This window comes from Typopeltis vanoorti, chromosome 10 (genome assembly GCF_054136105.1).
Source record: "Typopeltis vanoorti isolate ZY-2024b chromosome 10, IOZ_Tvanoo_1.0, whole genome shotgun sequence".
NCBI lineage: Eukaryota > Metazoa > Arthropoda > Arachnida > Uropygi > Thelyphonidae > Typopeltis > Typopeltis vanoorti.
The window spans coordinates 47,317,415-47,340,889 of record NC_143558.1 but is presented as its reverse complement, the minus strand read 5'-3'; the positions used below and the strand labels follow the sequence as shown (position 1 = coordinate 47,340,889).

The 23,475-nt window shown below is 33.5% G+C and overlaps 1 long non-coding RNA gene across 1 annotated transcript in view; it reads right to left on the bottom strand.

Annotated features, from left to right (window-relative positions):
• Nucleotides 1-599: 599 nt before the first annotated feature.
• LOC150102393 (uncharacterized) overlaps nt 600-23,475 on the bottom strand; it is a 191,058-nt gene continuing 168,182 nt past the window's right edge. The window contains exons 3-4 of the long non-coding RNA XR_016548920.1: nt 10,197-10,231; nt 600-1,433 (exon numbers count right to left, since the gene is read on the bottom strand). This is a non-coding gene — a long non-coding RNA (uncharacterized LOC150102393). The remainder of the gene's footprint in view (nt 1,434-10,196; nt 10,232-23,475) is intronic.

Sequence of the window (23,475 nt, the reverse complement as noted above, 5' to 3'; positions counted from 1 at the left end):
GAAATGACAAACTTAAAATCAAAGACAAAAATTGTCGGAGAAAAATAATTCTGCTTTTCCATGTAATGAAGATATTTCCACGAAAATAACAAAACAGGAAAACAGTAAAAATTAAGTAGTACGTAAATAGTATTACAATGTTAGCCGTAAAAAAAAAGTAACGATACCTTAAAAATATGGCATTATGTCAACCCATTTGCAATATAGCCTCCAAAATGATCAGAAGCACATTAAAAATACTAAGCCACAAAATCGAACTGCCTTCTGCACACAGACAAATTAGTTGACAACCAAATCATCCACAGAAAAAATTACTTCAGCAAAATTTTAACGATTAAAGTAGAACCTCGCGCAGGAAAGTCATATGACCATCTACCCTATTATGGCCTCTTTCAAACATCTACGCTTTCTGTCTGCGCAATGCAAATAAGCTGAAACCTACAAAAATTTACCAGCCTATTTCCAGTATAAATTCCTGCAGACGATGACATCAAACAAAGTTTGTTTTCAAAACACATACACCAGTCATACTAAAATAATAACACAATACTTGCGTTATACTGGCTTTCAAATATTCGTCAACACCGCATCTATGATAATTAAGTTATAAAAATCGGTTTATTTTCGTATGTTTTACACATGAATTTCTAGCTTTAAACTTTAAACTTCGTATCAGATTCCTCCACACCATGATAAAAATTTTGCATTCTCCTGTTTAAGAACGTAAAAGTGATCAAGTTTAATGAATATTGGATTACTTATACAGTAACATTCGATTATTGTTACATTCAAAATAGTTGTTCTACGTCACATAAACTTAAAAACAAACAAAACGGAGTGCAACTAGGAGCGTTGTAGTCATAATAGGCTAAATTTTCTGAAGGCTTTGTAAGTATTTTGGGATAGCTAGGCAAGTAGATTTTTAAGGAAAATACTTAAGAATTAGGGGTATCATATTTAGTTCATATGAACTGCATCACGATTAATTTGAACTAAATATTTCCAATGGATATTTTTTGTATACAGCATACGAGTTGATAACTACATTCGCGACAAATGTGCATAGAAAGGCCTATATTACATAGTAAAACACCGACGAATCATTTTTTTAATACACGTTACACGGATCTACTAGGATTTGTGGAAGCTGACGTGTTTCTGCGAATTCACACTTGGATGTCTTTGTGGGGAGAAAGCTAAAAGTCTGTCTTCTTCTGATGGAGCTTTTGGTCTCACTGGTGACGAAGGAAATCCAGGTCTTTCGCCTTCCATCTCGGGTGTGATCACGGGATGGGACTCTCGTGGTGGCTGATTAGATGGCTTTCTCGCTCTCTGTTGCCTCTGACGTTCCAGCTGTTTTGGTGTTAAGTGACTTCCATGATAACCGGTTAAAGCTCTGAAGAACGAACAGATGCAGCCCATGATGTGGGAAACTATGAAGAGAAGGTTATAAGCAATTATGAAGAACGGGAACAAGAAACAGATTATTGCATAACCAATAATTGTTCACTGGTTAACATTTACAGACGTAAAAATACTTTAAAACAATTAATGACATTTGTTTATATTATGACCCAATATAGTAGCATTACTATAATGATTAAGAACCAGCTGACTTCTTTTGAAAAGAGATAACATGTCAATTTGACCACTTCGTGTTACAAGCCTGAATATTAACTTCCGCTTTTTAAAATTTCCTTGTATAGAGTGTTGGTTTGCAAGCTACCATAAGATAATTAAACAACACCAAAAGCTTAAATATATAAAGAATAAAAAAAAATATTGACGTTTGATTGAATATTAAAATATGTTCGGATGAATAACTCGAAATCCGATGAGATTAATTACATTTAGTGCATCACATTCTACTTACTTACCACAAGGGTGAAAAGGGTAAATTACCGTGTTTATTATTTTTATTTGAAAGGTTGGACACTCAGCTGCTTTCTCAGTTATTATTATTATTTTCTTATTTGCTTATCTTGTTATTTTATATTTTATTATCTTCTGTAGATAGTATCTTCTACACTTTTGCTTTCTTCTTCTCCATTTTAATTATTATTATTATGAATACTTCCTGCTTAAATATGGCATAAGTTTCCAAACCAGTAATATAACTCCTATGGAGCATACCATGCTATGTGGGGATTTTGCGCAGATGGCAGGAAGGAGATTAAAGATTTCAATAAAGCATTTAAGGGAACTACAAATGTGTAGTGCCCCCTCCAATGTTAAACATAAGCACCGTTAAAGTAAAAAGACATAAATAATAATATGATAAAACGATAATAATAATTATTATCATTTTATCCTTCCACTAGGGAACATTTGTCCATCTAAAGCGACAAATGGATATGAACTCCATGGACTGCCAAATTCCTATTGAATCAAGTAAATCTAGTGCTCAAAAATTAATAAATTCCTTTAAAAGTAACAGAAAGCTAGTTATTGTGCTGAAACACACTACTATATTTCCATTTCCAAATGGAAATATAGGCGACGACACACACACACACACACACACACACACACACACACACACACACACACACACACACACACACACACACACACACACACACACACACACACACACACACACACACACACGTGTTCAATGCAACTAAGACATCGAATTCCACTTGCCCTTGCTTCTATTCACTTTCCCAACCCCATTTCCATCACTGCCACAGATTGCCGTGGTGTGCGTCATGCAAAAATAAGCGATCCGGACAGTGGATCGATGACCTGCATTACCCACAGCTATTCCATATATCATCCGGTTGCATAACTTCTTGATGTGCGTTTGCTCCTTAATAGGGCGTGATGGATATTCATCTCAGTACTGGCATTCAGACCACTTCCATTAGATTTATATCAGGTTTATGTAAAGGGATCGGGAAATGCTCTTTCTCGTCTTTTTCAGCTTTTCGTGTTTTTCCATGGAACCAACTGTATTATTTACTCGAAATGCATGAATATGATCGCAAGAGAAACACACACACGCACGCGGATAAACTTTTCTGTTAGTATGCCAGTGCAACTAACAATGAATATAACTTATTAAGGAATAAGATGGTATAATCCCGATACATATTAACTGGATCCCATATGTAACTGAATGCTCAGGTACACGGATATTCTGGTTTCAGGTGATGATGATTTATGGTTTTAATGGCGTAAGGACAGCAAAGGTCATGCTGCTCCATATCAAAGGTTATAGCAGTACACAAGGTAAAACAATCACAAACATCCATGCCAGCAGCGGGATTCGAGCCAGCCATCTGTTGGTTGGAGAGCGGTCGCAAACCACTCGACCAACCAGGCCAGCGTACTTTCAGGATTATTTCGCCTGTTAAAGGTTATCTCTGGCGTGATGGCCTTAAAGAAGTGAAATTTTATGTTGTCCTTTCTATTTTAGGATCGCTTCAAGTAGAAGGCAAAGAGTCCTCTTGTCATTATGCCAAATCATCCTATGTTTCTCCAGTTCCCTGAATTTTTCTAGATGATTGAAACCAATTCAGTTTCGTTTTCCCGATCCTATAACGCTCCCCCCCCCCCACAAACCAGCCCGGCATGCTCTTCATACTCAAAACTCATCACACAGTAATGATGGTCATCTAAACCAAGAAAATATAAATTACATGCTTACTACTAAAAAATAGTAAAATATCTATTCTATCCTCCACAGTGCAACTGGAAGAACAAGTACGTTGCGCCTTTCGGTTGGAAAAGGCCTAAGTTCGATTATCGTCGTGATGAGAGGAATCTTTATATGGATTTTATTTAATTGAAGGTGAGTCATGCGATCTCATACGGCGTAGCAAGGTTTTTTAACCAGGAAACTTGGGTTTTTCATCTAGCCTTTTCTAGAGAAATGCGATTTGAGATCGGCCTTGAAAAACAAATGCAATTTACAGACAAAAAAAAAAAAGTAGTGGTGGGCAGTAGATGGCGCGGTGTGTAGATAATGATGGTAGTAGCGGTTCTGTGTAGTTGGTGGATTAAAATATATGGAGACGGAGTGCTGTAGATTAAAAAAAAATTAAAAATTTTGAGCATTGAAAATTTTTTCAACGCTCAAAATTATTTTATTTTTAAAAATAAAAAAATATTATTTTTATTTTATTTTATAATTTCACTGTCCTTGATTTCGTACTTTTTGGTTATCCTGACTGTGGTGTATAGATAATTTATATACTTTTTTTAGTAAAAATATTTGATTTTATATCCAATTATGCCTATGGCAAAGAACACAAAATACAATGATAATTAAATAATTCATTACATAACATCTACTTTGGTTAAAACTTCTGAAAACAAACCTTCAAGAAGACAAATGGCAGTGTCCATTAACATGTTTTTATTGTAAATATTTTCATCTAAAAAGGCTTAAGGAGCTCAAATATTTCAAAGAATTACAGGCAATAATTTTCGCTTGTTTATTAAAACGTTTAAGTGCAAGACGTTTTCTGTTTTACTATTCTCTTCCAGACGCCTCGCTAGAAAATTCTGCCTACGATTTCCTTTTTTAACATACAGTATAACTCTCCTTAATAGCACTGAATACATTTCAAACAATCTTCATTGAAAATAATGTAATTATTTTTAATGTATAATATTCTTTTATTTTTATCTTCAACAAAAAGTAAATTCTTTGTTGAAGATTATCGTTATGATATATTCATTTTTTGAGTAATTAATGTAGGGTACAAATTTTAAATACTGAAAGGTTATTTTTAATTTTATTCTGGTTTTCTAGCAGTCTTGAACAATTCGACATAGCCCGGATGACATTTTAGTTACTGTGAATAATTTAAAGTAAGTTCATAAAATATTAAATGAAAAACATGTGCTTAGCGGAAAAAGTGTAGTAATACGCACATTTGAAAAAAATAAAAATAAAGTTGAAACATTTTTCTAATGATCCTGTAATAACGTTAAATCAATGCCAAGTGAAAGTCGAAGTAAACTCAACAGAAAATTACAGCAATTCGTAAAGTTAAAACATTATTGTCAGCTACGAAAATGTGTTGAAACCTTAAAACATCAGGATACGTTTTTTCGGAATGTAAATATTGATAAAAACAGACTGCTAACAAATACGTCTTGTATACAAGCAGACAAATAAAATACTCCAGAAATACTGTTTAACAAAACAAACAACAAATTAAAGAGAGAGAGAGAGAAAAAATATCATATTACAATAATATAACATTATATAAATATAATACATAACATTATATTATAAAATGTTTTTAATAAAATAAAACGCAAAAAATAAATAAATTCACTAATGTGTTTTTATTCCCTAAAGGTAATTACTTGCCGATGTGTTCTTTTTAGTCCTATCTTTGTGAAAATCGTTAGTAGCCGATCGCAATCTCTCTCCATACCAGACGTTTAAGCGCCCTCTCACGGTGTTAAAACGATGTTCAAAGCATAACTAGTATTTATTTTTACGTAATCGTGTGTTTATAGGCTAGATTTTTCTGGCTATTCAAAAAGGAGTGGGGGAGGATTAAAATCACTAGTTTTTCGGGGGGCGGGGAAGTACTTGCTCTTACTAATTCCTAAAACAAGGATTATCACAGTTCCACATCTGAAAGCACTTACTGACAGACGCGTTCAATTTATTTATTTATTTTAACAGACATATATAATTTTATTTATAAACAAATAGCAGGAATGTACGCACTTTTCTAAAAACCTATATCAAATTTTCATGCAGCCAAAACGAGACTCGGCTAATAAAGATATTAGCAAGTGTTCGTATTCAAGGTGGAATTCAAACCCACGGTCTGTTGGTTGGAGAGCGGTGAATGCTTTCTACTCAGCCAACCAAGTAGACATTTATAATAATCATAATAAAGTATTTATTAAAAAAATATATAAAGCGTTCTGACTACGGAAGTAGTGGATTATATGCATTAATTTTTGCGTGTGTATTTTCTGGCCGGTTTGGTTGAATTGCCACTGAGTCATAGAAATAATAATCTCGCTTTATCTCCAAGCAAACAACGAGACTAACATTAGCCTGAAAGTTCTAAGTCTTCAAGAGATCGCCATTTCTTCTACCTTTGAATGGTCATCATTATTTCGAACGAAAACAATAATTATCTACTGAAAGTTTTCCCTAAACATTTCATTAATTCAGAAAAAAAGTACTGAATACAACTTAGCGCCATCTGGAAACATTAATCAAAAAAGCATGACAGAAAGTTGTAAACCCGTTGTTGCGTGTCAGGAAAAGAGAATACCACTCTATTAATACCCGTTTTGCAGTTGCTTTTCAAACGGAGGAGAAGTAATCAATGTTCTCGAAGTAAGGGGTTCGGTATTGAGTAGTGGTTTTCATAATAGATCATTTTAACGCATTTATATGCAAGATCAATTATGCATAACCGCCCATTGTAAAATGTAATTAAAAATAACCGTTCACTATACAAAATGTGCTGCTTTTTCCTCTGTCTTCTAAATTAAATATGTCACCCAGCTACGACGTTGGGGGATCCAAGTATAAAATATGTTAAATTTCTATCGTAATAAAACTCAAAAGCAGGACACACAACTTGATACCAGCGCATTATAAGGCGGTTACTTAACCAACATTATGATAGTGTCAAGTTAGGATCAAAAGCATTGGAAGAAGATAGGAATGGCTCATGGAATTAACATCAACGGAAGAAATGTAAATGATTTACTTTTACAGATGGCATTGTTCTGTTAGCAAAAATAAATAAAATAAAATAAAATAAAATAAAATAAAATAAAATAAAATAAAATAAAGAAGCTCAGGAAATGTTAAATGACCTCGAAAGAGAAAGGTTTAAAAATTAAAACAAAATTGATAACAAATTCAGATCGAATTGAACTCAAATTAACAAATAATCCTATTGACATTGTGGATGATTATATTTCTTTCGGACAATTAGTTAGCTTTAAGGAAAAACAAGATAAGAAAGTAAATAATAAAATCACATAAAGAAACAATGCGTTTTGGCTGTATATTTACATCTGTTAGGAGATGTATCTGTATGTTCAAGTGCATTATTGTTGCGTTTATCTATGGAAGTGAGACATGGGCACACAATTTAAAAAAAAAAAAATTGCGTGGTGCGGTCCAAAGAAACCTGGAGAGAAGCTCCACATAACCCAGAGGGGCAGAATTAGAGAGATCACTAGAGTAGAGGACATTGTAAAGAGTATATTGTAAAGCATGTAAATGAAGACGGGCTGACCATATTAGCGGATTAAAAGATGAGAGATGGACAAAAAGCATTGAGTAGATACCAAAAGAAGGAGAGATTAGGACAGGTGGCCAAAGAACAAGGTGGAGAGGATCTACACAGGTTTGACACGAGATGGTGGGCATTAGCTAAAGATAGAAAGAACTGGAAAGTTAAGATGGAAGCCTATATCTTGCAGCGGATGGAAAGAAGCTGAAGATTATACCTTGCACTATAGTTTTCAATCGCTATTCAATTTTATTTATTTTCCTTTAATACACAATAAAAATGGTCTTGAAATAAGATCGAAATTCTACGGTTATTACATAATTAATTCCATCATTAAATCACAAATAATTATTCAATGATAAGTGTAATAATTATTTAGTAAAAATTCAATCAACTAACTGAGAATATGAAATTATGTACGACAGAATGTTTATCTACGGAATGTTTACTCTTTCAGGCTTTATGCGGAACATTTATAAGCCAGAAAGATCAAAGTTGAAATCGTACGTAGGTGTTTCATTCTGGCAATGTTCTAAGATTGTTCCAACTGCGATGCACAGTTACATCAACTGAAGTTCATTGCTAGGTAATCTAATTAGACAGCAGAGCCATGTGCACTCTCATTGCAAAGCTCGTTGATATTTGCCAAAGCTGAAAGCGAGCCGTGTTTGTCTGGATCTTGGTCCATTAATGTTTAATCCCAAAAAGTATAAAATGAACATTAATGAGAAAAAAAATTAATGGTGTTATTCTTTTAGTTTCCTTATCTTTTCAGAAAGGAGAAGTGACCCTTCCCATTCCCTCAGGACATCTTTGCTATTAATACTCGAAACAAACCAGACGAGAAAACTATATTACGGTGAGTAAGAAATATTTAATCATGGTAACTTAATCACCACCATCATACGAATTAAGTATGGACATTGATTCTCTTTTCAACCATCGTTCAAAGAGCAGAATCTCTTTCAAGCACTGAAACTGAATTAGTGAATTAACAATATTAGACAACCAAGGCCTCTCCTTGAACTTGTTACCAGATTACTTTAAATATTCACAGTCGCCTCGTGCATCACTGCATACAAATAGGTAATCAACAGGAGCATATGATTAGTTCGGCATCCGAAAAGACCTTCGTCATAGCAAACCACGCCTTTTATGCATACATTAAATGACAGAGGAAATATACTCGTTGAATCGGCAGTATATTAGACTAACGTCAGGGTTATTCTAAGGTATATAAACCCCTCTGGCATAATTATTAATTATAATACACAGCTGGCAATGCGATTCTATTCGTGATAAGCGAAGGTCTGAAGGGATTCTAAGTTGGCAAGCGCTCAAAAAGGCAGACACAAAGCTGTTTTATACCACACACACACAGTTAAATTTACTGGGCAAATTTTAGCAGAGCACATCAGACATCGAAGGAGAAAAGCAAGCAAACATAGGCACTTAGGGTTTCTTTGTCTTAATCTCTTTACCAAGTAGTGGGGGGGGGGGGTCCATGTACATGCCGATTATGTTGAAGTCTTGGTGGGAAAGTATCGCTAAAATTCGTTACTGATGTAGGAGCTAAGTTCAAAAGCAAATAATGTGTGTTTGCTTAGACGTCAGGATGGTACGTGGTAACGGAGTGAATTGCTATGGCTGCCAATTTTAATTCAGTTAGTGATAGGTTCTCTCTGGCAACTCGAATGATTCTGTACTTCATCAAAAACACTTTGATGGAATTTTTTCTTAGATAAACCATTTCACTTTGCTAACCTGTCTTCATTGTGTTATTAAAGACAATTTTTCTTCAACTTACGAGTACGCATACAATTTTTTTTTTCTGATTCCAAGGAAATATATTTTCATAGGGCAGGGGGGGGATCGATATGTTTCCAATTCTATATTCTCTATCGCTTACCAAGAAATATACCCCAAAGTTGAAAGCGGCACATTTTTTTGACTTAACAGCAGAACCTTTTGGAAGTTTTGTTGAATATAAATGGAAATAGGACATATTAAAGATCCATTCTTATTTCATAGCCGAAGAAGAGAAAAAAAATAATAAAAACTTTGAAAGTTTCAGAAGTTTGACCAGAGAGTTTACGAGAATACAACCCTCGGCAACAGAGTTGCTTAAGCTTGCACCACTTAATTAAAAGACACGAGCGCTGCCTAAGCATTTCTGTCTTTTATTTGTGCCTTTGATTAATGTTTCACTGGCCTGATAAGTGCATAAGGTCGCAAGAGGCAACTAATTTGGACAACCTTTACAATTACAAAATTATGCGCAGTAGTGTGTGATAAAAGTCTCAATTCCATGTAAGTGAAATGTCGTGTTGTTTTGATTGCATCCATGACATGCATTAACGGTTACAATTAATGTACTGTTAATGCATGCTGTAGGTTTATTTGTATCGTTTCGTATTCTTGAATGCATGTTTTTATAATTATTGCTACTAGAATTAAGCAACGTATTGCAGAGCAATTGCAGCTGTATCATTTCTAGTTCCATGAAACGACAACCGGTGACGCAGACACTAAGTACTGTATTTTGTCTGCAGAGTCCAGGGGCTGGTTTGCTTGTTCTGAAGGGCGAAAAACGTTTCGCCCTTCAGAACAGACCTATGGAGACTATAATAATAATAATAATAATAATAATTCTTGTTGTTCTAGTTGTATATAAATTAGTAGCCAATTATATAGTAGTTTACATAGAGTCTTACTGTTTTGTTGATCAGATGTCTGTTTGAATTTATTATTCAAATAAATTTACTGAATATAACTTTTTAACAAATCAAACTTTTTCAAGAAATTAATTCAAATACATTAATTCGAGTTTTAATTAATTCAAATAAATTAATTCATCGAATATGCTAAGTTTTTTAACATAGCTGTAGTAGTCAAAATTATGGAATTTAATAGTAATAAATTCATTTTATTTTCATGTATGAGACAGAAATCACTTACCTATAATTTACAAGTAAAGAACTTCCATGGTCGTCCTGAAAATAAAAGGAAAATGTAAGTGCAGATTAACGGTTGATTTGTTTTAATGAAACGGCACATCAAAATTCATAGCTTACCTTATTATTTTCAGAACTTTTTTAAACGAAACTTGGAAATTATATCATATGAAAGAATTTCACGTATCATTATTCCCCCCCCCCTCTCTCTCTCTCAAAAAAAAAAAAAAAAAAAAAAAAAAAAAAAAAAAAAAACTCCCATCTTTAGTTCCTTCGTGATATCATAACAAGCAGAACAAGATCGCAGCCTGTCATACAAAAGTAATGAATGTCAAGGCATATCTTTCTCCTATTAGTCTTTAGAAATGCTACTCAGTTTACTCCTTGTCAGTTTACACAGTTCAAACTGTGCAAACTAATATTTACATAGTTTGTTCATAATTTCAGGACATTTCATTTTCTCAAAAAAGTTCGTAAAGAGTTCAATATTATGCAGTTAATACGGAAACGATTGTTCCTGATCTTTTGTTCAGTTAGTGTATTTTATGCCATATTTGCATTTTCAGAGAAATTCTTAGTGCTGACAAAGGAAGATTTCTTTAATGCAGTCTTCTAAACTATGCTGGCTTCTCCCCCATTTCGGATTCTAGTCGGGAGAATCGTTAAGCGATTTAACTCTCATTTTGCTCAAAATGCACGTGCTAGCGAAGAGGGGTCGCCACTTCAGTACAGCTCCATCCATATTTTCCAATCACGTTAAAAAGGTTGAAAATTTTACGTTTCGTTGTCCACGTGTCATTTTGTAAGTACTTAAACATCGCTCGTTCTCTAATCTAAATAACAGTTTCCATGACTACAGGAGATCGTACTTGTATACCACTTGAAGCTATCGCTGTTTCTGAAATAATATTCCGTGTCCGTACCATATAACATACAGGAAAATAAAGGCCCTAATAAGCTCCAGTTGTCGCTTGTAGTTCTGCCAGGTGTCGCCGAAATAGAGTGACTATCTCACGTAGCTATTCCCAAATGTGATTTTAACCCTCTTCACTCCAGCACGGTCTGCTATCAGCATGACAGTTGCTCATGCAGAAAACGAACATCCCGACTTGCAACAAGCACTTTCAACTCATTTCTCCGACATTCATCCTCAAAATTCACTAAAAGGCTACGTGCCCTTCTTATTCTTCCTCCAAAGTTTTCTCTGATCCTTTTTTTCCCGCTTCCGTTTCTAGATCCTCACCTGTTAGTCTATTTATTTTTATTTTTTTCTTCGATTTTCTACTCTCTTTTTTTCCCAATTTCTTTACTATTTCCATTTTCTCTTCTAATTTATCTGCCATTTTGTTCTGTTTCTAATTTCTCATCATCATCAAATTCCTGAAATATACCCTCAAGGGGTGTACAGGATATGATAGTATCACATGAAAAATTTACATCACCACTAACTTCCTATCTACAATTTTCCTCCAAATCAGTCTGTTACTTTCAAGACTCCAACATTATCAGATCTTATATTTCTGTCGTCTAAGGCACTTTGTACCGTATCAATCCACCTATATCTTGGTCTTCCTCTGGGTCGTTTTCCTGCCAACCTGGCAGTGAACACTTGCTTTGCTAATCTTTCTTTGCCCATTCTGTTTAAGTGACCATACCACCTTAGATTAGCTCTGCTAACGCATTCCTGGATGTTGACAATGTCAAGTTCTTTCCTAATATCGTCGTTTTTAATATGATATTGCCATTGATGCCATCTGTTCACGCCTCTAATCTATCTCAGGACTCTCATATCTGCGGTCTCTAGTCTTTGGTCAAGCGTTTTACTTCTGACCCAGCTCTCAGATCCATAAGTTAAAACTGGTTTGAACACTGTCTTGTATGCAGCTAATTTAGTGTTCCGACTAATTTCTCTCTTATTCCATATGAATTTATTCAATTGACTTCCCACCATACCAACTTTGCTGATTCTGTTGTCTATTTCTATATTGAATTTACCATTTTCACTAAAAATCGTGCCTAAGTAGCTGAAATGTTTTACTTATTCCACAGGTTCTCCATTCACAACACAGTTGATATTTTCAATGATTCTACCTATTTTCATTGTCTTTGTCTTATTATTGCTGACTTTCATACCATATCTATTACAACAGTTATTCAATTTAGTCCGGGAATCTTGCAGACTTGTAGTGGATTTATTTAGAAGTATAACATCATCCGCATAAAGCAAAGAGTTGACATTAACATCTCCAATTTTAACATCAGGTTTAATACCACTTTCCTTCATAATGTGATCCATATAATGAATAACAGAGGGGATAATATATATTCTTGTCTGACACCAGATTTAACATTAAACCATCTTCTGTACTTCCTTCAATTCTAACTGCCGACTTACAACTCAAATAAAGACTAAGTATTGCTTGATATCATGTCCCATTGACACCAACTGTTGCATTTCAAATAGCTTCTTTCTTGGCTCCTTTTCATATGGCTTTTCCAGATCGACAAAACTTAAATACAGATCTTTGTTATATTCCCATTCTAACATTCCTATTTCTTTTAAATTCTTTTCTTTTCATTATAATTTTTTATTTTTTCGTCGTTTTTTCTAATAGCTTTGCGTTCATTTTTTCCTATTTTTGCATTGTTCCCTTTTAATTACTTTATTCTTTACTATCCTTTTTTTTCCTAATTTCGCTCACTATTATATTCTATTTTTATTTTGTTTCATTTTCTATTACAGATTCTATTTTTTGTTTTTAGTTAGTTTTTTAATTACTTTATATCATTTTTCTATTTTTGCCTTTCTTACCATTTTTTAAAAATCTTTAATATTTATTTATTTATTTTTCTATTATATGTTTGCTTTTCTAATTTCATCACTATTTTATATTTATTCTGCTTCTATTCCCCCTACCAATCCCCCGTTTCTTTTAGATTCTTTCATCAGAATGCTGCTGTGATGAAAATATTCCCTAGAAGAAACCTGATAATAAGTATTTAGACAAAATTTATTTCATATTTAATTCAAATTAGTCCGTTTATCCTTAGATGCTATAATATGTTTGCTTTAACACCAAATATTCAATTACTGAGTATAAACTACTTGCATACAAATGGGTCATATTTTATTCCACAAACGCACCGAGATTACAGCAATAACGATTGTAGGTTTCATTTTATTTATTTTTTTTGTAGAAATGTTGCATACAGATTTAGATTATTATGCAGTTCACGAATTATTATGTTGGCAACATAATTCTTTAATTATATTGCCACAAGCGGTACATTTTAAAATTAACTTCATAAGCACATGCATACAGTGGAAAGGGTGATTAATTCTACTTGGCCTAGTTTAATAAATTATAGCTGGACTCGAAACTATGTTTCTTTATCGCCATCATTAGGAAACAAATGAAGATATTTCCACGTCGTGGCCGTAACATTTGTGTTGCAGACAAGTAACTAGAACCTTTCAGGACTACATCTGACTCATTAAATCTTCCCTTGTACTACCAGGCATTTTAAGTAGATTATTAATGTTAATTGCTTTTCGCCTCTGACATATCTAAAAATAATTCATCTTCCTCCTCTGTCTCTCTCCCCCCCCAACCCCCCCTAGCAAATATGAGGTTGTCAGTTTTTTGAACATAGGCTTAAATCATAATTATTCATACATATTCATTATTTAGTGGAAAAATTCGAAGAAAATGAGATATTTCAACTAAAAAGTGTAAGTAATGCACTATTAACATTTATATTGCTTTTTTTTTATTTAAATAACATGCAATTTAAACATAACAGCTGAAACATCGTAGTTGGCCTGTTTTTAATCTAAAATTTTCTTACATTAAATAAAATACACTTGAAATTCCATTTAGAATAGTTTAAAAGATTCGAAATTTTCACCTTTTCCAAATGGAAACAAAGAAAATATGTTCTGTGCAAAATTCATATGATAGATCGATTTAGCTTCCATCTTTTCAATTTTTTTTAAGTCTGCTGATCCTAGCAAAAGAGTTTTAAGAGAAACCTAAAACGTAAAGTAAACGCAAATACTGTATTACGCCTCTGACACAAGTCTCCGAACAGACTAGTATAGTATAGAATTTTCTACATAAGATAATTGACTAACGGACTACTCAAACCGAGAAGCTGAAAGAACCCGAGGGTTTAACAGCGGCACAAGCCTTTCATACGTATTGCGCGAACAGTAAGAAGTATCTAAAAAATCTCATATTCAATTTTGACATTCAGTTCTTAGGAATTATCAAGAGTTTTAACTTTCTTAGGCCTCATCTCTCATTCTCGAACACGGAGGTAAAAGAAACAGGCTTCACAAACTAAAGGTTAGCACCAGTAGAACTGCAAGATATGCAAGTCAATATTCCGGCGTTTTTTCTGATTAAGAAGACTTCAAAACTGCAAAAATATTTCCCTTGCTAGAGATATGGAAATAAGTCGGGATTAATAAAGTCATGTTTCTTAATAGCATTCTTCAAATAGTCATGTCGTTCATCGTCATAGCAACTTTAGAGAAGATGGTAAAAATAAAAAGGAACCTAGCGATGTTTTTTTTTTTTTTTTTTTTTTTTTTTTTTTTTTTTTTTTTTTTTGAAAGTGATTCTCGGAGAGCAAAAAATATTTATTTCGTTATGTAATCTTTAGATAATTTTGGTGGAGCTCCTCTCTAGAGATTATAATTAGAAATGCCATGGTACTAAATGTCCCATAGGTTTACGCAAATCCTCATGGGTTGGATGAATAAAAAAAATAAAAAATAAAACATCGGAACCGAAAACCCTGCAGCAGTTATATGCAACTTTAAGTGTATCTTTGCAACTAAAATTATTTCTACTGGATTTAATAATAAAATAATATGTCAGCAACAATTATGACATGCCAGAGGATAAACAAACAAAAAAAAATTGTTCAGGTTACGATATGTATATAGTTTCAAAAAGTTATGTCATGCCTCATCATTATATACACATACAGTATGTGCATCTATAGAGAGAGAGAGAAGCTTAAAATGCCAATAAAAATCAGAGAAGGGTGACATGCAAATATATACAGAAAAGAAAAAGTTGCATAAAATTAATTAGGTTCTGGAACAAAACAAAACAAAGTAAATACTGAATGTTCTATGGTAGACAGAAAGTCATCCATTTTGTTGGAAGTATATTCTGTTGAACTTCTTAAGTGGTTGACGTCTTTTTTTTTTAATTCTTCCATTACGCTCATTAAATCTGTAATACATATATTGTAAGTGTTACATATCTCTAGAGTGCTGAGTCACCACTCTTGGGAAAAGTTGCCAGCGGGCGTTGATCAGTGGAATGGCGAATTTGAACACTGAGCAGGACTTTGTTTTTGGGCAAATTTGCACGAAGCACATTTCCAGTTTTGTTTTCTATCTTTAGAGAGCTTTTTAAATTGGCTATCATTGAGACCAGCATAGTAAAAATGATAACTGCTTTTGCATTTATCTGCACACTTTTTCACATCATATCTGTTATAAAGATGTTGTATCACATCTGTCACGAACTTTGCAGCGGACTTCCATTTCGCTAGATAAGGGTTTAGTGCTAAAGTTAATCCTCACCTTCGGTATAGGTACTCGCCTTGTATATTAGTCAATAGCGACTCCTGACGGACAGCAAGTTGATTAGGCAATTTTTTCACGCTGCTTGCAGAGGCTGTAAATTCACAGAGCTTTAAGAAGAAACATGTTTTATAATCTAAATACCAAATGACGAAGAAATGCCAAGAAAACAATTCAACAACTGAGATGTGGAATACTTACTTTAGTAATTACTTTGTTTATCATGTCAGGGATTTTCGACCATTTTCTTAAACTCATTCAAATGCATTGACAACCCCCAAACACTTCACTTATTTAGAGACTAATAGGAAGTTCCATTAATAACATCGCATTTATTCCATTTCCCATTTGATGTATCGATTGGTATTTTAATTAAAAAAAATATATTGAGATGGACATGAGGTTATGCTTCTATGGTTCCATAGCAACAATGGGTTTTGTTAACATGCACCACATGGAAGAGAAGTCGGCGTATGTCTCCGATGTCAAGCTTGTCTCTATGATAACAGCTGAGTTCTGGTTGCTTATATCACGTACCACAGTGTATACACGCATGTTACGAAACAGACTATATTTCAGCGTATCACGTGTGCTGAAGTTCTAGTATAACAGGAACGTGAATCAAAGGTTGAAATAACGGATTAGATAAACGATTAATCAGATAATCCACTCAGGATTATTTAATTAATCCTTTATCTAATCCTTATCCTAACTACAATACTAACACCAAAAAAAGCTACTTCTCAGACTTCTCCCTTCTAAACTACCAATTTTTTATGTAAGTTATTCAAAAAATGTTGAGGTCCAGTACTGTTCTTCAAGCCTCTATATAATCAGCGCTTTCGTTTGCGATCTCGTAAATAAACTCGCACTTTCGATTAACATGTACACTTAAAATATATCCCAACTTCAATGTTTTATATGAGTACAATTATTGATTACATTCGTATTTTTAAATAATAAATCTAGGATCGTTTTTTTTTTCTTTCTTTGATATACTGTACTTAAAATACACGGTACGCACTGGCTAACAATGAATAGTTGTTCAGAAGCCGCTATTTTGACATCTGTAAAGCCATTTATTGAACAAATGATAAGTCACAGATCAAAAGTTGCCTCGTCCTCAGGGGCGACGCGTGCATAGGCACTACACCCCCAATTTTTCTCGATACATAAATATATTTATTAATTTATTTATATTTGCTTGTACTATTTAATTTCATCATCAGCAATCCTATACAATTCTCTTATTTTGTATAAAAATAATAAAAATCCATCTTGTAGCACTTAGGAGGGCGAAGGACGCTAGCAGCACCGTGTTTTCCACAGTGTCATATTACTACGCGCGCAAGCATATGCACGTCATAGTGGGATGCGAGCTATTAGCGTAATGCGGCACTGTCCGTCGCGCAGTTCCACTGTTGTTTAAATGCAGTTTGCGCCAGTAGTAGAGTGTTCGTAGTGCTTATCGTGTTTGCTCCGTCTCTTTAAATATTTGGACATTACAATTAAAGGCATAACATTTGTTATAGTCTTTATTTTAGAACATTATTGGGGTTATGATAATGGATTTTATTTTTAAGTAATTTTGAATTATACCAAAGTGTATAATTTTATCGATAATAAATAATATTGTTTCATGTTTAATTTTTTTTAAAAAATTTTTACCATAATTTTGATAATTTATCCAAACACGTATATTTCGAAAGTTGCAGCATGATTTCAAGCCACGAGCCGCAATTGCTCGTCTTTGATTAATATTATAAATAAAATTTGTCCTAGCAACTTCTTTCAAATATTTAATTTTGTACTGTTGTAGTGTGTGGAGACTCGTTTAATTGACTATCGGCTTATCTATCTATATTCTTACCGGTTTAATGTCTTTCTTTTTTGTGGAAAACAGAAATGAGTAAACATATAGAAGACGGTATAGTAAAGAAGCTACTCAATCCCCTTTTTAATCAAACATGAGCATACGCCAATGACTGTTTAGAACGACAGCTTAAGGTTCTCACAACCTTTCGTGAGTACCACAAAGAAGGAGGGTGAATAATATCGAGAAGACCAAAGTGCAAAGTTTGTTGGCAAACATGTACGCTATCGTTGCTCGGAGAAACTCAATCATTCTGCTAAATTGCTTTGGGAAGCCCTAGAATTCCCAAAAGGAATATTAGTGAGGGAACGTCACGTTGATTGGTTGACTTTATTTTCCGTATGTTATTTACCAACCAAGCAATCATCGCAATACGAGAATAATAATAAAAGTATAGCATTTCTTTTAATTGCAGTTTTCTTTACCGAAAATATTTACTTGCTTTCTGTATTTCATTTGATTTTTTTATTCGTCAGATAATTTATAAAACTTACAGAATGCATTTGACGCAATCCTGACAGTACTCATCTCAAATGAAAGCTACTCTACAGTTGATGTAAGTTTATGGCCACATATAGGTCTGATGGGATTTAGTTTTATTGCAATGCGCAATGTAGACGTATATGAAGAAAGTCTTCTTTTATTAGATCATATAAATAAATAACATCATAATAACAAGTTATTAGGCCTTCTATTAAATATTTTATTTCAAAGAACAAAGGTTTTCTTGTAGACAAATGGCCCACAGAATTTAAGTCACATGTAACGCGTTAAAACTTCGAACACAAGTACGAAGTAAGTGAACTGCACAAATAGACTATATTTCGGAACTCTTGGACACTAATCTGTCATAAATATTATTGCCAAATCATTGGGACGAGAGTAATGTTACTATCAAAAAATTGAATCGTGAAATTTACAAACATATCAAAGTATTTATTTTTAACCTTCACATCGGGACTAGCCCTATTCGTTTATTAAATGGTAAAAATCACAGCCCAGTATGACACTAGCAAGTCTTACGTCATATGTTAGCAAGCTGTAGGGAAATTTATATGCCAAATATAAAATAAATCAACAATTTAGGTTTACAAAGATGTCCATGCAATTAAAATAATAAACAGAGTACGCAAAGCTACATGATATAAATTTTTTTTAGCGGTAATTATGAAAAGATTTTATCTCTAATCTTCGGTTGTAAACGGAAGATAAAATTAACACGATATGGAATATAAATTGAAAATGTATTCAAGGATTCTTTTATTAGTTTAATTTACGTTCATTATTCTTTCGTTTTCGTTCAATGCTAAAACAGCTTTTATTTATAGAAATTTCAACTAAATTTAAAATCGAGATTTTTTTGAAAAAAAAAAAAAAAGAAGAGAAGTGTTTAAACTGTAATAGTAATTTTTTTTTATTTGAAAAAGTCAGGAGCTAACTTTAGATTTTAAAGGTATATAGTGTTTATGTGTTCTAATGTTAAATACGAGGGCCGAGCTGTTAGCCCAATCACCATTATAAAATATCGTCACATGGTGTGGGACCATCGTCTCACTCGTTGGAAGTCTGAAGTGACTTGAAGAAAGTTCCATGTTTGATCATTAGAACGAAAGCTGACTGGAAGCATCATGTTCGGTGAGTATTGCTCTAGTTGCTGTAGATCTAGCAGAAACGGGAAAGATAATGGATGAATTCTGCTGACTGTTGAGCTGAGTCTTAGCTAAAGTACTTGAAGATCGTTTTTTTTTTGTTTTGTTTTTTTTTTTCTCGACAAAACAAGCAAAACTATATTTTACTATATTTTTAACAAACATAAAATTATCAATTAATTTAGATTTTTAACGGTTTTTAAATAATAGATTGAAATAATATCGATGCTAGACCATGAATCACTTTGAACACAACAAATGATAATGAAATGCCGTTTGTAATCCTAAGCAAGTTTCAGTTTGGAGCATTCACGATAATTAGCAACAAATCCCAGACACACAACTTTTAATCATGCTAACCTTCGCGGAAAGTGATGGCTCATCATGATCAGTTAATGCTCGACTCGATGGGCGCTGACGGTTTAAGATGGATGAATAGACTAACAAGATTCGAAATGATGTACACTTCGTTATTTCTACCGTTTAAATCAATAGTTAATCTTAGTTCCATATAACTGTTGGGCGCTCAACTTGTTCAACACTCAAGATAATAACCATCGATTGCACTGAAATTTTCCTTTAGGTAATGGCAGGCGATTTTAAAAGCTGCAGTGAATACAAAAATAGACATATCGGGTCATGCGCAGTTTGCTAAAGGCAGTTGCTATATGAGGGTCTGGAGACCATACAGTGATTGCTGTTTCTATTTAATAAACATATTTGAATTACGGGTCTTTTTACTTTTTAATACGGAGGGAGTTGTAGATATGTGACTACTCTTTGGAGCACATCTTTCTTGTTAGGGTGAGGGGGGGGGGGAGATCCCTGTAAAGTAATATCTATCTCGAGATGCTGAATACTTGACTGTGTGGGGAAAAAAAATAATAAACGCATTTTAATCATAATTCTAACAACCGTACTTGCAATGACTTTATCTGCTATGATAACTAAGAGGATCACTTTACTAAACTAATCTCATTGATTTACTTGCACTCTTGGGATTAGTTATTTACGAAGTTTATCACCGACTGTTAATCCTATTAAGTCATTTAATAAATGAAATTCTTCATATCCTACTGGTGAATTTTCTTACCACGAGTTTATTTAGAATTATACTGAAGAGACAAAGTATCCCTAATCTTCATATTTATGTCGTTATAACTGTGTACGTAAAAGGGTAAAAGTATTTTAGTGACGGGGCCAAACTCATGCCATTAAGTTGATGATGCTTATGATGTAAGTAGCTTAGAGAGCCGTTGTGTGTGTGTTTGCGCGTACATGAAATCTTAATGAACGAAACATTCCCCTCGTGAAAGAGAGCAATGGAAATTTAATGATCCTGTAGGAGTGCTAGCTTCAGTGGTCAAGTAAGTGGCCTTTTCTTTCTTTGCTACCGACAAAATTGTTCGACTCCCACCTGTGGATGCTTATGACAGTCTTAGATAATTTTCATCACCCGGTTGACATCACGTTGTTTATCGGAGGTCTCAAAGGACACAAGGAGGGGTGGAGGATGTTTGGTTTTCATCTAACTCTTGGCCTACGAAACTTTATGCAACATGGAACTTGGGCAATGCACAGATATAGCTTTACTTGTCTGCAATTCAATTGCAGTTGGTGGATAGAGGCATTCTTGGATGAAAAAGAAAAAAAAAAGGTGACTCGGATAATAAATTTTTCCTTAGGCTCCGTCAACACACAATCGGAATCGAATTTCAAAGTCGGAGTTTCTGAAATTCCCTTTTGTGTAGGCGAACATCTGGCCGATTCCAACAGTAACTTCCTTGCTTGTTACGTATTCAATTCGATTGCATGAAGACAAATGTAATTTGCATAAGTTTGTCTGCAGACGTTAGACTTGAGTATAAGTGAAATCTTACTGGTTGAATTATTTACTTACTTTCTTCGGCATGTCCAACACTGCATTTTACTATAGTATAAAGTTAGCTTAAAGAGTGGGTTTTCAACCTGAGAATGGTGTAGTTGGGCTAGCAAAAATAGTGGGACCGACAATATAACTACAAGCAGTTTAAAACGTTACGGTTATACCACGAATAGGATTTTATAGTCAAGAACACCTTGTTTCCTTCATAATATGACTCGAACATCTATAGGGTCTCTTCAACTGAAGGTGAGTTAACCGATCTCATACCGGCAGGGTTTTTCCTTCCGTTTTTTTTTTTCTCTCAGAAATAATATTTCGTTATTTTACATTACATTTTACATATTTTACATACAATATTATACGTATTGTTAACATATCTCATTCAGGCCGAAAAAAATCTGCTTTATTATTTTTATTACTGATACTTCCAAGATACTTTATCCTCCCAACGACATTACCACAACACCATCTACCGCCGCCACCACTATTTTTGTCTGTCAATTGAGTGTATTCTCATGGCGATTTGCTGTCTGGACAATTCATCGCGGGAAAATTGATCGCTGACAATTCATCACGGAGAAAATTCATTGCGGAGACTATTCATTGGATTAATTTTTATTCAGTGAATAAAAAAATAATCGCACGAAAATTCTTCGCGGATATATGTGGAAAAAAAAATTCCATATAAGAAATATTTTTAAAAAATGAAGAAATACTTTTTTAAAAAAATTAAGAAATATTTTATATATTATTTAATATTTCAATTATATTTAGCTTTCTGAAAATTTTTATTCCGTATAAAGTTATTAATATTCTTTTTTACTACAGCCTCTGTAGATGGAATATTAATTGTTACAGAACTGGGATAGGATGGTGAGGCAGAAAGAGCACCATATTGAAGAATATTTAGCGAGAATAGTTATTATTATTATCTGAGACCTCCAGGGGGTCAAGGACTCATCGAGGGAGGCTATAAATCAACCAACCCAGCTATCATACCTTCACACTAGATACACTCACTACCCCTAAGGGCAAATTATTTCACTCACTCACTGTTCTCTGGGAGAACACCTAGCTCCTACTCCTTTCTTGACTGCGAACAATCTTAACTTCCATGGATGCCCCCGCGTTCTCTCCCCACCTTCCATATAACGAAAAATAGTTGATATCCTATAATACCCATTCAGAAGTTTATAGACCTCTATCATATCACCACTCTTTCTCCTGTTAACCAGAGTTATATCCAACTAACATTTATAGTTAACTATTTACATATTCCTATTAACTATTCCTATCAATAGTTAGAATAGTTATATTTATATAGTTATTTAAATTAACAATATTTAAGAATATTTATTCTTCTAACCGTTCACTATTTTTCTGTTCTGTGCATTTAGACACCCATCCAGGTATGATTTTTTTTTTTTTTATCTGAACTAATTCAGAAGGTGACGTGTTTCAGTTATCGAATACACGCGTATTTTGAAAATGACTCCACTTTTCCTACATATGAAAGACATATTGTACGCTGATATCGTTTACAGAGCTAGTTTAAGATCATAGGTGCACTTTTGAGTATTTATATTAAAGAAATGATAATAAAATTACGAAAATCCTATCATCGTTATGTAAATCAGCATAAGCTAAATTGCCATATGTGGGTGCAATACTAATCTTTACCGTTTCCTACAATACTAGTATTTTATAACAGTAAGACATTTTAAATTTTATATTTAGTCTTCTTTACTAAAAAAAAAAATGTTCCTAAAGTGAAATAAGTAATTAATTACTTCTCTTGTAAACCTTCAAACATAAACTGTAATCAGAAATATCATGTCGTTAACAACCGACTAGATAGCGTATACCCTCTCCCACCAAGGAGCTGTGGATTCGAAACTCGCAATGGGCTCGGATGTTTGTAATTGTTTTTAGGTAAGAGATGAATTTCGTCATCTGATGTGAGACCAAAGCACTGCTTATTGGAGGCCTGAAGTGGCTTGAGTGGTTTCCATGTTTGGTCATGGAATTTGAGCAGGATTTCCAAACCAGGTTAAAATGAATAAAAATTACAACGAAACAGAAATCAGGTCGATCAATCAATATATTGCTTTCATTGTATAAGAATAAAAAATATTATGAAAATCTAAACAAATAATACTAAATACACAAAAAATATATTTTGTGTAACTTATCTTGCACTACATTTATTTTTTATATATTGGTATCAATGCAATATCATTTCAATTTTCTGGCGAATAACATTTTCAGCGA